Source organism: Eumetopias jubatus, unplaced genomic scaffold (genome assembly GCF_037043125.1).
Source record: "Eumetopias jubatus isolate StellerSeaLion01/CBP00866 unplaced genomic scaffold, mEumJub1_p1.0 scaffold_2, whole genome shotgun sequence".
Taxonomy (NCBI): Eukaryota; Metazoa; Chordata; class Mammalia; order Carnivora; family Otariidae; genus Eumetopias; species Eumetopias jubatus.
This window is the reverse complement of record NW_028274808.1, coordinates 162,176,940-162,197,540: the sequence shown is the minus strand read 5'-3', so window position 1 is coordinate 162,197,540 and position 20,601 is coordinate 162,176,940. Positions and strand designations below refer to the sequence as shown.

Here is a 20,601-nt window from a genome sequence, read left to right as displayed (position 1 = left end):
GAGCTGCAGAAGACAGAGCACTGCCTCAGAAATTTCTAATGCGAAATAATTTTGACCTAGATTTTTATACCCAAATGATCCATCAAGAAAGCAGAATAAAGACACTTTCAGACATGTAAGGACATTACTTGAGGGTATTCTCTAGCAACAAGGATGAAAACCAATAAAGTAGATGTGAGAACACAAGAAACAGTGGAAATGATCCAAGAGTGAAAGGAAAAAGGCATCCCAGGATGGCAGCTGTGCAGGACTAGACAATAATTCATCCTATTAAAACAGAAAATTAGTGAACTCCATGAAAGGAAGAAAGGAGTGGATTCCATTCAAAAGACAGAATAACTAAGAAGCTGGTTTAATGACAGGAATGCATGTGTTTCTCTTCTCAATAGAAAAAAAATTATGCAACAGAAAATTCCCACAGAATGCTGCTAATTGTCTACCCAGTTTTCCTCCCTTCCTCCTTGCTAAAGAAACCTAAATTTTTTCTTTCTCTTTTTTGAGTTATCAGGTGAGAAACACATGATTAGAAAAGGTAGCCTCTCCCCCAGACCCATGGGATGAAGTCATTACAGGTCTAAACTAAGCCTGGAAATCCCATTCTCCCTTGCCAGCAATTGGCCTGAGGAATCTCTCCTGTCCCACTGTGGAGAAGTGATTCATTTCAGGCCAATGAGACATGCAGGAAAATCACCTGGGGAGCTTCTTGAAAGATTTTTCCAAGATGAAAAGAGATCTGATGGGGAGGAAATTTGCTATAAAGGGTGTTACTGGGCAATTAGTGAATTTGAACACAGACTGTATATTAGATAATAGTATTGTATCATGGTAGACATGGAAATGTACCACCCACATCCAAAGACTCACCACCAGGTGTGAGGAGTATGATTAAGCTATTAGCTTCATCAGAGTTGGCTTCAGCTCTCAAGAGGAGGTCATGATAATCTCTGAACAGCTCAAGCTCATGACTGAGAAAGGCAAGGTACAGGCCAAGCAATTTCAAGCCAACACAGAACTCTTCTAATGGACAATCCTGACTCCAGATCTGCTTCTTCCTTCATCACAATCTGACAGCTCCACTTGCCCACTCCTGCTTCCTTCTTTTAGGAATCTTACTCCTGGCCTCAGCATCTGCTTCCCAGTGAACGCAAACGTTAAATTTCCTGAATTTAATCCTTATTCCATCACACGAGAAAGTCCTTTTCATAGATGACACGCAGTAAAGCATTTAAGAATAGAGTCATGATCTCTGCAGTTTTCTCTTAAAAGATTCCCCCCAAAAAACAACTATAGACAGACAAAGATAAAGGAAAAAGCAAATACAGCAAAATGTTTATAACTGATGAATCGAGGTAAAAGACAAGAGTTCACATTAGTATTCTCACAATTTTGTAAGTTTTTAAACTTCTCAAAACTAGGGTTTTTTTCTTTTAAAAGGGGGGAGAAAGCTCGATGAAACAGTGCCCATCCTAACCCCTTCCTCCTACCTTTTAATAAGTGAGAAAAAGATGCTGGGAGCAACAGTAACCACCCACAATAAAAGAAAGGTCAACATAATCAGCTAAGTCCCCCGTAGTTAGATATTCTGCAAAATGCTGCCAAAAGATACATCAGGAAAAACGACAACAAAAAAAACTATTCAAGAAAGTCATGGTTCTGGGGCACCTGGGTGGCTCAGCTGGTAGAGCACACAGCTCCTGATCTCAGGGTCATGAGTTTGAGCCCTACGTTGGGCGTAGAGATTATTTAAGAAAAATTTAAAATAATTAAAAAAAAAAAAGTCATGGTTCAAGTGTGGGAAAATGTGACATGATTTTGAGCAGCTGATGGATTACAGGAAGGGAATCTATCTGTCTCTGATGCGAGGACGAGCAGTCTTCCATGGGCATGGAGTCAGGATAGTGGCATATAGAGAAGGAAAGGTCACCATAACTTCTCTGCTCCGCAATGAATATTTGCACAATTAAAAGACATCAGACCAACATAAAAACAAAGCACCAAAGACTTCATTAAGGTTACAGAACGGAATGTAAATGTTCTTGAACTTGTCAGTTTAAAAGGCACAGCTGAGGGCGCCTGGGTGGCTAAGTTGGTTAAGCGACTGCCTTCGGCTCAGGTCATGATCCTGGAGTCCCGGGAGAGAGTCCTGCATCGGGCTCCCTGCTTGGCGGGGAGTCTGCTTCTCCCTCTTACCCTCTTCCCTCTCGTGCTCTCTCTCTCTCATTCTCTCTCAAATAAATAAAATCTTTAAAAAAAAAAAAAAGGCACAGCTGACAGAAGTTGGAAGCTAGAGGGCAAGAAGGCAAAAGCAAAAAGGAGAAGCAGTGGAAAAAGAATAGGATATTAATTTTGAATCCCTTAAGACTAGAAATCCCTAGGGCGCCTGGGGGGCTCAGTCGGTTAAGCGTCTGCCTTCGGCTCAGGTCATGATCCTGGAGTCCCGGGATCGAGCCCCACATCGGGCTCCTGGCTCAGTGGGAAGCCTGCTTCTCCCTCTGCCTCTCTCCCTGCTCATGCTCTCTCTCTCTCTACCTCTGTGTCTCAAATGAATAAACAAAATCTTAAAAAAAAGACTAGAAATCTCTAAACATATTCCACTTGACTCATTTTTTAACCGTTTTTATTGAGATATAATTCACATACCATAAAATACACCAGTTTATTCATTTTTAGTTAGGTTGTCTTTTTATTACTGAGTTGTTAGAGTTCTTTATAGACCTTAGATACAAGTCCCTTATTTGATAGAAATTGCAAATATTTTTCTCCAATTTGATGGGTTGTCTTTTTCACTTTCTTAATGGTATCCTTTGAGGCACAGAAGTTTTTAATTTTTATAAAGTCTAATTTATCTATTTTATTCTCTGTTGCTTGTGCTTTCAGTGCCCTTAGAAGGCTTCGCCTAGCTAAGGTCATTAAGATTTATTCATATTTTCTTCTAAGAATTTTATCATTTCTGCTGTACATTTAGGTCTATGATCCATTTTTAGTTAATTTGTGTGTATGATGGGAGAAGGAAGCAGTTCAAATTCCTTCTTTTGCATGTAAATCTCAAATCTCCGGGTGGCTCAGCACAATTTGCTGAAAAGACTATTCTTTCCCTATTGAATTTTCTTGGCACATTGTTAAAAAAAAAAAAATCTATTGATCATGGAGTTTATTTCTGGATTCTCAATACTATCCAGTTAATTTCTACATACTAACACTCTAATGTGAAATCAAGATAGTATAAGTAACCATTTTAAAATGAACAGCTCAATACCACACAGGACATTCATGAGGTTTTCAACTAACACATCTAGTTCCGAAACATTTCGCCATCCCAAAAAGAAACCCATATCCATCAACCCATATCCATCCACCCATTCCCCATGGCCCTGGCAACCACTAACCTGTTTTACATCTGTACGAATTTAACTGTCTGGGATATTTCATATCAGTGAAATCATAATATATGATCTTCTATTTCCAGCTTCTTTCACTTAGCATAATGTTTTTGAGGTTCATGCACTCTGTAGCATTTATCAGTACTTCATTGTTAGAGCTGAATAATATTCCATTGTATGGACATGCCACGTTTTGGTTATCCATGCATTAGTTGATGTACATTTGGGTTGTTTCTACCTTTTAGTGAATGTGAACAGCTATCTAAGTACAGAGCTACTATAAATATTCATGTACAACTATTTGAATACCTGTTTTCAACTCTTATGGGTACATACGTAGGAGTGGAATATCTGGTTCATATCCTAATTCTAGATTTAACTGTCTGAATAACCACCAAACTATTTCCCACAGCAGCTGTACCCTTCTCCATTTCTACCAGCAATGTACCAGGGTAACAATTTCTCCAGATCCTCACCAACATGGGTGATTTTGTTTTCTGATTCATTTTCAAGGTGACATCCAGAACTCAACACAGTACTCCAGGTGTTTTCTGGATAGAACATAGTAAGACTAACACCTTTCCTCTTTGGAACCTCCTCCTCCTGCTATCAGACTATGAGTCTACGCAGCCTTCCTCGTAGTCACATTACATTTTATATCCATATTGAGTTTATTACAGTAATTAAAATACCTAAGTTGCCTGTATTCAGCCACATCTCTCTCGCCCCTATAATAATGCAGCTGTCTCAACCCATAGACAGGACTTCGTATCAAGCTCCATTAAGTTATGTTAGCCTTGGCCCACCATTTTAGTAAGAAATATTTTCAAAAGTTAACCCTAAAAAAAATTCATTTCATCCAAAAACTTGAAAAGCATAGTATCGATGTTTTTTTAAAGATTTATTTGAGAGAGAGACACCGAGAGAGAGAGAGAGAGAGAGAGAGAGAGAGAATGAGCAGGGGGAGGGGCAGAGGGAAAAGCAGACTCCGTGCTGAGCAGGGAGCACAATGCAGCACAATCCAGGATCCCAGGATCATGACCTGAGACGAAGGCAGATGCTTAACCAACTGAGCCACCCTGGCGCCCCAGTATCAATGTTTTTATTCACATTACAAAAACATGGACAGTAACCTTCAGCAACAGAAATTTTTCTCCAGTTGTCATCAATTCACTATTCACTAATGTTTAGAGTTGCTACTCAAGCAATCACATTTCCACCTAATTTTATGGTCATCCAGCCCACATTCTCCCACTTGTCAATTTCTCGCTAGAAAGGGTATAGAATGTCTGGCAGAAATTTATACTGTTATCCTCTGCATTCTCCAGACCCACAGTCTAATAATCCTACCTAAAAAGTAAGGTTAGTCTAACATAGTCTCTAGTGAGCCCATGTAATACTTTCCTTTAAAAATGTAATCACAATGTTTTTAGTGCATAAAACACAATGAACTCAGATTAAGTCATACTATGTTCCAAATCATATTTTGACATTTATATAACATCAAATATAATACAATGAAAAAAGCAGTATCACTTAAGGCAACGGAGGAAATAAAGAGCTCACGTGTTCTACTTGAGATTACCAAGACAAACGTGTTGTCAATTTACTGTAATTTAGGGTTATACGTCTTTAAAATTCAACAGGAGTCTCTCCTCAACCATAAAATTCAATAGAAAAAAAAACATGTTCAGGCACCTGGGTGGCTCAGTTGGTTGAGCGACTGCCTTCGGCTCAGGTCATGATCCTGGAGTCCCTGGATCGAGTCCCACATTGGGTTCCCTGCTCGGCGGGGAGTCTGCTTCTCCCTCTGACCCTACCCCCTCTCACGTGCTCTCTCTCTCAAATAAATAAATGGATAAAATCTTTAAAAAAAGTTTATAAAAAAATAAAAACATTTTCCACATATGTTCACAAAAAATGAATGAGCAAATTTTAGGAAGTTTTGTGTTTCTAATAATATAGATTATTTTATTGAAATCAATTTCCCCAATTCCTTTAAGAGCACATTCCTCATTCAAGAATCTCTTCTATAAAGCCTTCTGCGGCGCCTGCATGGCTCAGCCAGTTCAGCATCTACCTTCAGCTCAGGTCATGATCCCAGGGTCCTGGGATCGAGTCCCACATCGGGCTCCCTGCTCAGCAGGGAGTCTGCTTCTCCCTCTCCCACACCCCCTGCTTGTGCTCTCTCTGTCAAGTGGGTGAATAAAGGCTTATAAAGCCTTCAGAGGCTGTTGCAGTCTAAAAGAGCCTCTCCCTACTTTGCCCTCTAAAGATACCTACTACTGTCCTTACCACGCTGACACCCGATGCTTGGTATTTACTGCTTGTGAACTGTTTGCTAATTTACTTATTGTCTGCAACAGTATCCCGCGGAGAACTGACGCTTTCTCAGTCTTTTCTAACCTCATCACAACCAACATAGTATAATGCTTATGAAAAGGTAAGCACTCAAATTCTTATATGAATTTATATCGCATATTATAGTTATAAACCTATACAGAATTAAAGTTAAACAGGAAATCATCTCATAAAAATTGAAGGCATTTTAAGGTCTTGTGGTTCTTGGGGGTGACTGCAGTGTCTTAACTAAAAAGGAAAGCCGCATCAAGCAGGGGCTTCTCCAAGACAAAATAGCTGTGTACTTCAAGGTAGCGAGTAAAGAGACAGGAGAAAATGAAGATACAGGCGAGGACAGAAAATGTGGAAGGAATGAGATTCTGGGGCTCAAGTGAAAAGAAGATAAAGGACACTTTTCTTTCTGAAAAGGGAAAACTAGGTACAGGGATATGTTGAAGTGGACAAGGGTTAAATTCAGAAAGTGGGTTTTTCTTTTTTAAGATTGTATTTATTTATTTGACAGATAGAGAGCACAAGCAGGCAGAGGGAGAGGGAGAAGCAGGCTCTCCGCTGAGCAGAGCCCGATGGGGGGCTCGAACCCAGGACCCTGGGATCACGACCTGGGCCAAACGCAGCTGCTTACCCGACGGAACCACCCAGGCACTCCATCAGCAGGTGGTTTTAAGAGAGAAAGAGAATGTTTATTTAACTCCCAATATTTATTAAGAAAGCACTATATCAGTTTCCTGCAGTCCAATCAATTGCTGCAGTGACAAATTATCACAAACCTAGTGGCTTAAAATAACACAAATTCATTATCTTACAGTACCGGAAGTCAGAAGTCCAAAATAGCCCAGGTCTCAATGGGCTAAAACCAAATTGTCAGCAGAGCTGGGTTCCTTTCTGGAAGCTCTGAGGAGATTCCATTTTCTTGCTTTTACCGGTTTATGAAGGCTGCCCACCTTCCTTGGCTCTGGCACCCTTCTATCTTCAGCGCCACCAACAGACATCGGACTCCTTCTCATGATGCCATCTCTCTGGTCCTGACTCTCCTGTCTCCTGCTTCTTTTAAAGATTATATGAGGCCCACCCTAATGTAATAACCCAGGATACTCTAGTTTAAAATCAGCTGCTGAGCAACCTTAGTTCCACCTGCAACCCGAATGCCCTTCAGCTGGGTAATATAACTCTCACAGGTTCCAGGGATGAAGATGTGGAGGGATGCCATTATTCTGCCTGCCACAAGCACTATGCTATGTGCCTCATTTATATCTCTTAATTTAATCCCCACAAAAACGCTATGGGGGAAATCATGTTTTACTCATTTTATACATGAGGAATCTGAGACTACCCATAACACTTTGAGAGACTTGAAATAACAGCGCAAACAGCCAGGCTTATGAGATACTACTATAATAATGTTTGTGGAGCTGCACCAGTGGAACCAGGATTCAGATAACACAGCCTGCGCCGGCCTGTTTCTCAAGCCCTCACTACCCTCTCTTCTGCTTGCGCGCGCGTGTATATGTGTTTTGGGGTGAAGGGAAAAAGGCTTTTTTTGCCCCCTACTTTAACCAAAACCATCTCTCCTTTCATCACTAGAAATCTCTGTGCATGATTTTGTTTAAAAGTGTTTAAATCTCTGCACACCATGCTACATAATGTTCCATTTAGGCTTTGGTATATGAGAAGAGGTCATATGACAGTATGTTAAGAAACAAGGCTAAAATTACGTGATTTGTAGATTCCTTCCTAAATTGTATAATTTTAGGCTCCAGATTTGAATATATAAATTATTTTTATAACTATTTCAATCAGATAAATTCCTCAAAGCATAATATATTGGGCTAGAGATTATCAACATTTTAAGATGTCTTGACACATATAACCCATTATTTTTCAGGACCCCATCAACCATATAGGAATGGATCCTTTTTGGAAAAAATGATGACCGGGGCAATGTAATTGACCTCCAGGTATCCTGCCTCATTTAATAATGAACTCTTATGGTATTCCTTCACTCTCCCCTAAACACTTGGGTAACAATAATTTTCTTTGTATGTCCTCAAAAACGGCTACAGACCAGGATGGAGATCCTGGAGAGTCTGTGATTGATGGCAAAAGCCTTGGTGTTAAATTGTTGGCAAATGTCTTGACTGAACTTTTACCTCTAGAGCAGCCATTTTTAATCTTCTCAGGATCATGGCCTCTGCTTTGAAATCTGATAAACCTATGGACCTCTCACTAGAAAAATGCACATGAACACATACCCAAAATTTTTCATACAACTTATTTTACTGCATTTTAAATCTGCTGCCATTACAGACCATATAAAACTAGTCTTTGCAAGGGTATCTGTACATCTCACTTTTGGTTTTGTGCCAAAATCTGCTACACCCAGGAATAAAAATCTAAAGTATGCAATAAAACAAAGCAAACTTTAATTATTTTTGACAAATAGATACCAAACTAATGATGATGGCTGGCTGTAGAGTCTCTGGCACCAAAGCACAGTTCTAACAAAAAACCCAACACTTGTACATTATTCTCCAAGGACAGCTGGGAAAACATGGGTGTCAGAGAGAAGGCTCAGGTCCCAACAGTAAGGAAAAATAATACTGACTGAATTCAATGAGTGTTTCCCAAAACAGTAACACTTTATACTTGTATATACTTATAAAAAGGAAAGATATGAGATTTTTGTTTTTTTTTAAGTAAGCTCTATGCCCAATGTAGGGCTTGAACTCACCACCCTGAGATCAAGAGTCTCATGTTCTACTGATTGAGCCAGCCAGGTGTCCTTAGGATAGATACAGTTTTAGAAATTGGGAAATATTAAGATAAATTGAAATATCTGAGAAAAAAAATCATACCAGACCTACTCTGTTCCTACTACTTAGAGATCCAGAATGTATTAAGTTCAAAGTGGAGTACATGTACCCCCAGAGGCAGGGTGATCATGCCACTGGTGTGAAAAGAAAATACTGTAAGACTGAACATATGCGTTACCTTAAATTTGAAACTGAGCTTTACTCATATTCAATACGTGAAACCGACACAGGCACCCTCTCTGGTCCTGCGTCAGGCGGTGTCAGCCTTGCGGCATTTACCTGAAGAATGCTAGTCACACAGATTGGCTCACTTGACCTCCAGTCTACCTAGAGGCAAATGGAAAAGCACCCTTTTTAGCAGTCTGGGGGCAAGCAGAGTCGTGGAAATACAAGACTTCCCCACAGCATCATTCCAGTGTCCGTTCTTCCTGGACGACGAGGCTTCTTACTCTGTCTTCCCAGGCCTGAGTTGCAGTCTCGGTGTGTCTGGCAGTTTCCAGAGCGTCTGGAGGCTGCTGAGGTGGCCCAAGCTCTGAGCTCCCCTTATGGGTTACGTCTGTACCACAACCCTAAAGCAACTGTTAGGCCTTTCCAACAACTCTGTAAGCACCTCATAACCTGATTAAATCTCTTCTTTTGTTTGTGGCACTGAATACACACACACAGTATTCCAAAGGTGTGTCTCTTAAGGTCAAAGTCTCTTAAAGGAAAGGTGGCCATTCCACACCCTGGAGGGGCTGTCTGTGATGCCCTCACCTGATGGCTCACTTTTAGCAAACTGCAATATCCTGCAGCTTCCTTGGGCCCAATTTAGTACATTTGCAGATCTCATTAGAATTATGATGTCACTCACAAATGGGTTTTAAAAGATTTTTGTAAGTGAACGAAGGAAGAGAGAGAGAGAGACAAACCAAAAAAACAGACTCTTAACTATAGAGAACTGGTGCTTGGGGGTGGGGGGGATGAAATAGGTGATGGGGATTAAAGAATACACTTGTCTTGATGAGCACTAAGTAATATACGGAAGTGTTGAATCACTATATTGTACACCTGAAATGAATATAACACTGCATATTCACTACACTGGAATTAAAATGTCTAAAAATTAAAATAAATAAAAATAAAAACGGTCAGAATTGGATACTTAGCTATACCTATAATAAATAAGAAAGGGTTTTTGCGAAGAAAGGCAGATTAAACATAATAAAACAAAATAGAAGCACAACACAAGAAAATGGTAGAACTGCCAAATGCCTGTTAAAATACCAGTGCTTTAACAAAACTGTAAGGTAAAAGAGTGATTATCTTGTAAACTGTAAAACTATACAACTTTTAGAAGAAAACAGGAAAAAAAATCTTTGAGGCCTAGGACTGGATGAAGAGTCCATACGACACTAAAAGCACAATTCATAGAAGAAAATGACTTGAATGCACTACATGGAAATTTCAAACTTTTTTGCTCTATAAGATACCGGTTAAGAGGATGAAAAGTCAAGCTTGGATGGGAAGAAAATTTTGCCAATTGCATATCTGACAAAGGTTTTATATCTAGACGACAGAAAGAACTCTCAAAGCTCAACAATGAAAAACAATCCAATTTGCTCATTAGGGAAACAATTTGCCCATTAGGGAAAGGCAAATTAAAACCACAATGAGATACCACTACACAACTATTTAGAATGACTAAAGTAAAAAAAATAGTGAAAATACCAAATTCTGACAAGTGTATGAAGAAACTAGATGTCTCATACATTGCTAGTGAGAACATATAGCCACTCTGGAAAATAGTCTGGCAGTTTCTTATAAAATTAATCATACACTTACCATATGACCCAGCAATTGCACTCTTGGCCATTTATCCCAGAGAAATGAAGACTTAGGTTCACACAAAAACCTATGCATGAACATTCACAGCAGCTTTATTCGTAACCGCTAAAAACTGGAAACAACTCCTATGTTCTTCAACAGGTTAATAGTCAAATTGTAGGGTGGTACATCCATACAATGAATACTATTCAGCAATAAAAAGAAATGAACTACTGATACATTGGATAACTTGGATGGTTTTCTAGGGCATTGTGCTGAGTGGAAAAAAGTCAATCTCAAAAAGATACATACAGGAGGATTCCATTTATGTAACATTCTCAAAACGACACAATTACAGAGAAGAACAAATTAATGGTTGCCAGTAAACAGGGACGGGGGAGTGGAAGGGACCTTGAGCTGCATGAGGGAGTTTCTTGGCAGTGATGGAACAGTACTGTATCTTGATTGTGGTGGTGGTGAAATGAATCTAGACATGAAATGTTATTAATTGCACAAAACTACACACACATACACATGAATGAGTGCATTAAAAACCATGAAAACTGAATATGGCTACTTAACAGTATTGTACCAATGCCAGTTTCCTGATTAAACATGGTTATTAATGTTACGTTATGTAAGATATTACACTGGGGTAGCTGAATGAAAGTTACACGGGACCCCCTGCACCATTTTCACAACTTCCCACGAGTCTATAATTGTTTCAAAATAAAGTTTTTTTTAAAGTGATGATATTCAATCATACTTATTTTTAAAATTACTAATATTTTAAGTGGAATCAAAAACATGAAAATAATACATTTTAAATTGCTCTACAATGTTTTTCATCTTTATCTCATTATTTTTTATGAATGTCTTACTAGATACAGTATAAGTAGTATATAGTTTACAACAAACATACATATGGGGAATGCAGACACAGTTCTTTATACCGCTGGGGTGTGGCAAAAAAAAATGTGCAGACCTCTGTTACAGAAGCTACAAAAGTCTGAGATTCTATCTATCCTTTCAAAGTTTTACTTAGGGAAGCATATACAAGAACAGGACAGACACGAGACTGAGAATAAAAAAGAACTCTATTCTATCCATAGTTTAAGCAAGTCACAATCTCATGGTCATCCACAAAATGTAGGAGTTGTATTAGATCATTCCCAAGACATTCCAGCTCTGAAAACGTTGTAACTCCATGAGTTCTACAACAGGAAAAAGTGCAGCAACCATAAAGAAATGTATGGCTAAACTCTAACCAGTATTTACTGAAAGTATACCAAAGATTCAGTATTGCCAGGAATATTAAATACAAGACATAGTCCAGGTTATCATTAACACAAACATAGAAAACAGCACCTACAAAGACAATTTTACCTCAAAGCAAATAGATTACCAGAAGATCCAGTTGAAATATAAATATGCATATAATAGGCAAAGGTGGCTATTTTGCATGCAGCCGCCTTGTTGTTGAAGGCCTCTAACTTCTGCTCATGGAATTATATGAGGCTCTGTATTGTAACAAAAAATACAGCAGTGCATTCAAGTATCCTGGTGTACGAGCTTGGGGATTATGACAGTTCTCTCAAGAAGCAGAGTATCAAGACATCCGGGAAGCCTGGGTGGCTCAGTCAGTTAAGTGTCTGCATTCAGCTTGGGTCATGATCTCAGGATCCTGTGATTGAGCCTCGTGTTGGGCTCCCTGCTCAGTGGGGAGTTTGCCTCTCCCTCTCCCTCTGCCCCTCCCCTACTTCATGATCTCTCTCAAATAAATGAATAAAATCTTTAAAAAAAAAATCAAGACATCCAAGAAAGAATTATTTTCCTTTTTCCCCATCCACTTAATTATTCACCATCTACTTGAGTTAGACTAAGACAGAATTTTAAGAGGTCCACTATTCAGGGGATGTTACACCACCTGCTATCCAGAAACATCAACTACCTGAAACAGAGTCCAAAACCAGGAAAGAAGCTAGAGTCCTCTAAGCAGTAAAAATCAATATAACAAGTCCTAGCACTAAAGCCCCATGCTTCTTTGGCTCCTTATTCAGAACCTTCTATCATTTTCATCCACCATTCCACAAATGTGGTTATGGGTTCTACTCATGGCACACTAAAATATCAAATTAGAAAGGCAAGAAAAGTACAGTAAGCAGGTATAATGAGAGCAGAGAGATACAGCTAACAGTAAAGTAATACGCAAACCAATCCCCAAACCAACACGATTTAGAAAGGAATAGTTTCGCCAACAAATGAACAAACTATGGTGGTCTGTAGATTGCTGACTGAGGACACTAATGGCTGGAGCTCTTCTGCAAATAAATCATTGTGCGTTCCCTGGTGCCCAAGACACACGAAAGGAACCACCAAAGTGATATTTTTTAACCAGTATTATAGACAGCATAATCCATCTTGTATTTTTAAACAGAGACACAAAACTGAAAACTGTATTAAATGATCTTTCCAGTATTCTTTAGTATTGAACTCAATTACATCACATCTGAATTTTACCATGAAATAGAGATACACCAAAACTCAAAACAGAACAAAATGAAACATGGAATCCTGAGAAGTTGAAATATTATGCTGAAATTCATTCAGGCAACAAAGCATACATGGAAATATTTTATGAACTAAAAAGTGAGGCTGCGTTACAGTAAGTGAGTGAACAAACTACTATCCTTTCCTCATCGATTCCCAGATGCCCTTTAATAAATAAAACAAACAAAACACAACATACTTCAACCCCTCTGCAGTACAGATGCTCTCAACTAGAGATGAATCTTAACAACTGCTGTCACCCAACAGCAGGATGTAGTTGGTGAAAATCTTATCTCCTGGAAAGATCAAGAAAGCGGCAGCATCAAAGTGTCTTAGGTCTGACCAAAAACAGTCATTCAAAAAAATCTTTCTTTTTTTAAGATTTTACTTATTTGACAGAGAGAGAGCACAAGCAGGGGGAGCAGCAGAGGGAGAGAGAGAAGCAGGCTCCCCACTGAGCAGGTAGCCTGAGGCAGGGCTCCATCCCAGGACCCTGGGATCGTGACCTGAGCCGAAGGCAGATACTTAACTGACTGAACCATCCAAGCGCCCCTCATTCAAAAAATTTTAAAAAGACAAAAGAAATGATCAGAAACCTGTAAAACTATAATCAATGGAGATAATTACAGAAAATTCTCAAAACTAAATTGCATCCTTTTACCTTAAAAGATAGCACATTTAATTATCACAATAGTTACTAAGCGCTCAATAAATTTAGCTATTATTATTTCAAGATGACAAATAAGGGCTACTAGAGCTAATGAAAATATCTATGATCATACTGATCAGGCTATCAATAAGCATTTATTAAGTGCCTACAAGGTCACCAGCACTATGCGGTAACAATAAAAGTTCATTACCATGACAGAGACAGAGAGAGAGAGAATCCAAGCGGACTGCCAATAAGCACGACGCTTTATGCAGGGCTCGAACCCAGGACCCTGGGATCATGACCTGAGCTGAAATCAAGAGTTGGCCGCATAACTGACTGAGCCACCCAGGCACCCCTCAACTTCTTTTAAAGTATGTCCTTTCTTTAGGTGCAGCAGGCAGATATTTTGACACATAAATTATTTACTTGTTTAGAGTCACCAAATGATTAAATGAATATAAAAAACTGTCACCAAATGAGTCTTGTAATTTTCATAGGAAAAGAAAACTTTTCCCATTACTCTCCAGGCTTAGGTAGAATAAGGATTGTAGATAAAATGCCTCTTAAAATCCTTCTAAACTTGGAGCTACATACATGATGAAGGAACCTCTTTCCTAGGATTTACATACATTGAAACGGATCAGTTTATACAGAAATATACATTTATTAAAATGCTACCTTTCATTTATATTAAATGTTCAGAATAGACAAATGTATGAAGATGGAAGGTAGATCAATGGTTAGTTACCTAGGGCTGGTGAGGGAGGTGGGGAAGGTGAATGAAAAAGTTCTAAAATTCATTGGGGTGGTGGTTTACAACTCTGGAATATACTAAAAGCCACTGAACAGAACACTTTACTTTTTTACTTTACTTTTTTTTAAAGATTTATTTATTTGAGAGAGAGGGTACGTGCGTGCACACATGAGCAGGGGAAGGGGTAGAAGGGGAGGGAGAGAAACAAGCAGATTCCCACTGAGCACGAGACCAATATGGGGCTAGATCTCAGGACACTGAGGTCATGAGAGCCAAAATTAACAGTAGGCCACTTAACCGACTGAGCCACCCAGGTGCCCTTGAATTGTACACTTTAAATAGGTGAATTGTATGGTATGTAAATTACTACATCTCCATAGAGCTGTTATTTTTTTTTTTTAAGATTTTATTTATTTGAGAAAGAGAGTGTGAGAGAGAAAGCATTAGCAGGTGGAGGGGAAGAAGGTGAGAGAGAAGCAGACTCCCCGCTCAGCAGGGAGCCCAATTTGGGACTTGATGCCAGGACCCTGGGATCATGACCTGAGCCAAAGGCAGACGCTTAACTGACTGAGCCACCAGGCGCCCATTAAGATTTTATTTTTAGGCAATCTCCACACCCAATGTGAGGCTCAAACTCACAACCCTGAGACAGAGTCACATGCTCCACCAACTGAGCCAGCCAGGCACCCATGTTATTTTAAAATTTTAACTCTTCACAAAATTTGACAAATTATAATTACTGCATTACGGTCAAACTCCATAGGATATACCCCTCTGTCAGATATTCTTCCTGACCTGGCTGACCTCATCACTGACAGTCCTACACAGTCCTTTTATTAACAATCCAATTCTTTCCCAACAAATACAAACATTAAGCAACAGACATGGGGGGAGAGGTGCAGGGAAGTACAATTTATAAAAGTTAAAAATAATTCACACAGTATTTTTATGTAAGTGGTTTTTCAAAATGGTTATTTTCATAATATAAAAAAAATCCTGATAAAGGCATCTATTTATTATAGCATTTTGATTTTAAAAGAATGTTACTACTCTATCAGCAAACTGCCCATTATCTGTCAGCATATAGATGTAGTCTCATAATGGCAGTCTTTGAAATGGATGACCCTTGTAGAGTGTAAGGAAAGATACACTTATATTTATAGAATTTCAAAAATATTCTGCCCCATAAGAAGAACGGGGTTTAAATAAAAAAACAAAAACAAACAAAAAAAACACCCCTAGAGCTCACAGATTTATTTAACAGTGTCCATGAACCCCAAGCCACCTGGGATGGAAGACCATGTTTGTTTGCTAGCATACTTTGGAAGAAGCTATGCAGAACAATAAACAAAACTGAATAATAAATTCACTTAGGTGTGTACTTTTTACAGTACTTTTAATCCACATGTACCACTCTATTTAAGGATCCTACTCAGAGGACCTCACAACTTGGTAAAGGCAGACTTAATCTTATCTTCAATGCTAGGCAATGTACACAAAGTAGGTGCAGTTCTCAATAAAAAATTGCCAAATGAATGGAGATTTCTCAGCTGATTAAGCCAACTGGCTGCTTACAGCTGCGTTTTCTATTTAGGAACCTTTGGAAAACCTTTTTCCCCACTAAGTTAGCTTAAAGAAGCACCTAGAACAATAGAATCTTATCACCCACTTCATCAGCCCAAATTGTAGCTCCCTTTTTATAATGAGCAACATAAGATTTGAGTAAAACCTCTGTATGTGATTTGATCATGAAGAAATGTCTTCCCACATTCCTCCTTGGGCTACTATGAGCGTCTGTTGGCAGTCTCGAAGCAATTTTTAATGCTCTCTAGAGATTAAAAGAATCAATAAATGAGAAGAGATTAAGCTTAGGAGTACTTACTCCAAAAATATTTTAGGGTAAAGGCAGGTAAACTGTTCAGGGACACCAGTTTTGACCAGTTTTTGAAACGTTTTGAACACAAACATACTAGTGGTAGCCTTGTACTCAAAAGCATGTAAATGCTCTGGTGATAAGGAAAAAAATGGTTTACCTCTAAACACACACACACACACACACACACACGCACGCGCGCGCTTTCCCCAAGTAAAACAATTTGAACTTCTTTACAGCTTATGGTTTTTCAGAATACTGGTGGGATGGCACCGGGGTGGCTCAGTTGGTTGGGCAACTGCCTTCAGCTCAGGTCATGATCCTGGAGTCCCGGGATCGAGTCCCGCATCGGGCTCCCTGCTCGGTGGGGAGTCTGCTTCTCCCTCTCCCTCTTCTTGACACTCTCCCTGCTCTCTCTCTCTGTCAAATAAATAAATAAAATCTTAAAAAAAAAAAAAGAATACTGGTGGGATAACAAAAGTGCTCAAGTACTTTAAGCAACAGTAAAAAATAAATCAAATAAATAAATAAATAAATAAATAAATAAATAAAGAGGAGAGTACCTAGAACTTTTGTTAATGGTTAAGCAAAGTCTACAATCATAACAAACATAACCATACTGTAAGTCAGAGCATAGTTTGCGCTGTAAAAGGGTTTTATAAGAGCAAGTAGAAAGAGCAATCACTTATGATTAGAATAGAAGAGCTTGCAGACAAGGTGACAATTGAGCTGGGTCAGATGGATGATCTCTCTAGTGAGGTAACTACAGTTGAAATTCAGAGCACTTGCTCTGCCCCCCAAAAAATATTTTATAGATAAAAATAGTCCAAGTAGAGAACATACACCCAGCCAACCCCCAAACATAATTTTTCTTTTAAAATTTCTTTTAAAATATAAAACCTGCTATATAAAGCAATGAAAACTTTCCCACCTCACCTAGATTTCTTCTATTATTCCACTATCTCTTTACCATTTGAGCATGAATCCTGTGTCCCTGTCACTTTGCACTTGTTACTGTGCTGAGATATACATGGTCTTTTTCCTATGGATGATAATCTTGCATCTTCCATTAAACTGTTATACCTTTGAGAGCAATAACCGTAATCCATTTCTATTTTATCTTTCCATAATACTTCTTAAATAAATACATACTCAACAGATACTGTTGACAGATTAAACCTAGTTCGAACAATTGTGACAATAAGCTATCACTATCACAAAAAATGTCTGTGGAACAGATATTATAAACAATTAAATCACATTTTTGCAAAAAGAACAAAAAGTATCTAGACTAATAATATCTACCCCCAAACATTGAACTAATTGCTCTGCTTTAGTGTAACTTGTTCAGAAAGGGTGAACGTTTAAAAAAAAAAAATCTCTCAAGCAGCCTTTATATCACATTATCTTTCTTTGTCACAAAGTCCTAAGACAACACTGTTATTGTGACACAGTGAATCTGTAGAGAAATGAAGGACAGTCCTAGTTCCCAAGGATCTCAAGGGACAGTTCACAACTCAAGAAATGTCCTGGCAATGTGTATACATAAGACAATGTGTTTAAAACAATATGAAAAGCACAAAGGAAAAATGTTTTCCAGGAAGCATAGCCTAGCTATTTCAAAGATAATTCTTTCTGAATGTGCTCTTTTAAAAGTTCAGAAATTCTCTCCTCTATTGTTGAAGCTGGAAGTAAACAAAGATAGAAATTTGAAAACTTGTTTTAATCTTCTACTTAACTATATTACGAGATGGAAAGGGAGATTATGCCTGCAAGCTTCCTGACATCCTTATCACAGAACGGGATCAAAGGGGAGGGATAAGAGGAATATAGGTGTAACAATGCCAGATACCATCAAGATTACTACAAAAGAACATGTTTTTGTGTGTCTGCACTTCCTAAATTCTGTGGGAAGAATAAAGTACTTCTCATTCTTATCCAAAATTGGCTTTCAGTTTGCCTAGTTTCTCCTTTCTTGTTATTGCTGAGCCTGTGAACTGATAACGTTCCACACCACTCAGAAAGTTACTATATAGTGTGTTAATCAAGGAACACTTCAGGACGTTTAGTATTGCTTTAAAAAAAAAAAAAACCACTGAGCCAGGCATTCCAACAAAATTCACTCTTCCAAAAGAAGTAATTTTACAAAATAACTCAGAATGGAAGACAGGATGGAATGCTATTTTTGATGAGTAGCAAAAACAAACAAAAAAAAGACTACAGAATAACACACCCACTGCTACTTTGTTTATAGGCTTGTAACTTGCACATGCAAGTACTCTACAAAGTATTGCTCAAGAAGAAACTGTCAAAAATGAATGCTTATGAAAACATTCCTTTTCTAAATAAGATCTCTAACAAGGGCTGCGATGTTTCTAAATTATTTCTTTAGCGAGTACTGACAGGTAGAGCAGAGCAATAATGCTCAGGATGAGAAAAAAAACCTCTTGTTTTATCAACAGGTAAAAGTTGTTACTAATTATAATGCCTATGAGTTCAGTACTAGAAATTACGGTAGTTATCTGCTAGACAGAACAGTACTTTACAAAACTGATTATTCCTGAAAAAAAGTACTTTTTTCCTAATCCTACAGACCCTAACAATCTAGTAGGTTGGTTTTGTTGTTGTTTTCCTTCCAAAAGAACCTCCGCCAGTAAGTCGAGGTAACCTTCCACAGTTCAAAGGTTAAGGCAAATTCAGCTCTATGTAGAGTTCTTGCTCCTCATCAACATAGCTCCCCCCCCCTTTTTTTTCTTTTTTCTCTTCTCATATTATCTTGGCCTGAGGAGAGGTTAATGCTCCGGTATAAACTGCAAATTCATGAGGGAAGCGATTTTAGGTGCCTAGGAATGAAACTGGGATGGGAAGAACGATCGACAGCAATCAAGAACCAGCTCGCCCTAGAAATCATCCTCTCCATAGAGGAAGAGAGTCTCTGCCCAAAGAACCTGCTGCCTGGAAGCCACAACTTCCATCAATCTGCAAAGAAAAGTTGCAAGAAGAGCTCAGCGTCCGGGTAGCCCGCGCCGGTGCGGAGACCGAAGTCAGCAAAGACACTCATCAGGCCCGGGCGGCCCGCGAGCCCGGGCTGCGGCGTCGGTGGGGCAGACTCCGATTCCGGCAGGCTCCGGGTCTGGGGGTGCGACCGCGAAGAGTGGGCGGAGAAACAAGAGCAAAGGAAAAGAGGGACAATGCTGGGCCCGGCCAGCGACTCCGCGCGCTCCGAGGGTCCCCCAGCGCCTCTTCCCGCCCGGGGCCGCCAGCTGCCGGGCCAAGTTTGCTCCTCAGCCCTTCCTTCACGACCGGGGTGGCGAAGCCGTGGCCGCCGGCCTCCCTCCGCCTGGCCGCCGCCGCCGCCTTCCTCCCCGCCGGGCGGCTCCCGCGAGGAGGCGTCGCGCGCGAGGGGAGTCGCGCGCGCGAAGGGGCGCCGGGCGCGCGAGGGGCAGGGGGCGCGCGAGGAGAGGCGGGCGCGCGAGGGGCAGGGGGCGCGCGAGCCAGCGGCGCGCGCGCGGGAGCGGGGCGCGCGCGGGAGCGGGGCGCGCGGCGCTCCCCGAGGACCCGCTGCCGGTCCGGCGGGTTTTCGGTTGAAGCGGGGGCTGCGCCGCCGTTTACGGTCCGTTAGGAGTCTTTGCCCGGGCGGCGCAGCCTGCCAGCCATCCTGGCCCACCTCCCCCTCGGCTCCCATCAGGAAGGGCAGCCGGGCGAGGGCCGGCGACCTCGTCTCCCGCCAGGGCTGTGGCCGCCGGGCATCCCGGCGCCTGCCCCTGGGGCTGGAAGAGAAAGTGAAATGAAGCGTCTTTCCCCAGGCAACACCTACCCGTCCCCAGTCCAAGTGCAGCTGCCTCGCTCCTCGGGCGCCGCCGGTCCCCGCCCTCGGGCCCCGGGCTCCGTTCTCTTGACAATGGCGCGTTCCCTTTAAGGAATAATCCGATCGGAACCGATGTGTGGTTAAACCTCCGACTCTGATTTTAACCGGATTTCTCTCTCTCCCCCTGAGCCCGACGGACGCCCGGCGGTGCTGCGAGCTCTTCCCACCCCTTCCCCGCCCCGCCTACTCCCTCGCCTTCCTGATTGGCGAGAAACACTACAACAGGAACAGCAATCCTCGCACTCCACTGGCCGGTCCGGCCGCCGCTCACCGCGGCCCCCACCCCCACCCCGCCCCTTTCCCCGGGTTGGCCCTTCCTCTAATCACTCTCTGTCCTCTACTCCATCGTTGCTTTGGAGAACTGGCAGTCAAGGCTCACCCTCCCGCCTCCGGAAAGCGAATTTTATTTTTATTGGTAAAAGGACATCTTCCTGTGCACCTGATTGGGCAAGGAAGGAGTTAGTCTGCACGCCCCTTACCCATTATTGCTCTCCCTTTACGGGTCTGAGAAATACAGCTGCAAAGTCCTCCCTACTTTGCCTTCTTC

General features: G+C 40.7%; 1 protein-coding gene across 2 annotated transcripts in view; it reads right to left on the bottom strand.

Moving 5' to 3' along the window:
* Positions 1-20,201, bottom strand: part of FRYL (FRY like transcription coactivator) — a 251,245-nt gene extending 231,044 nt beyond the window's left edge. For both annotated transcript variants that reach the window (XM_088021180.1, XM_088021179.1), the window contains exon 1: positions 20,004-20,201. The gene's annotated coding sequence lies outside the window, so the exon portion shown is untranslated. The remainder of the gene's footprint in view (positions 1-20,003) is intronic.
* Positions 20,202-20,601: the final 400 nt, after the last annotated feature.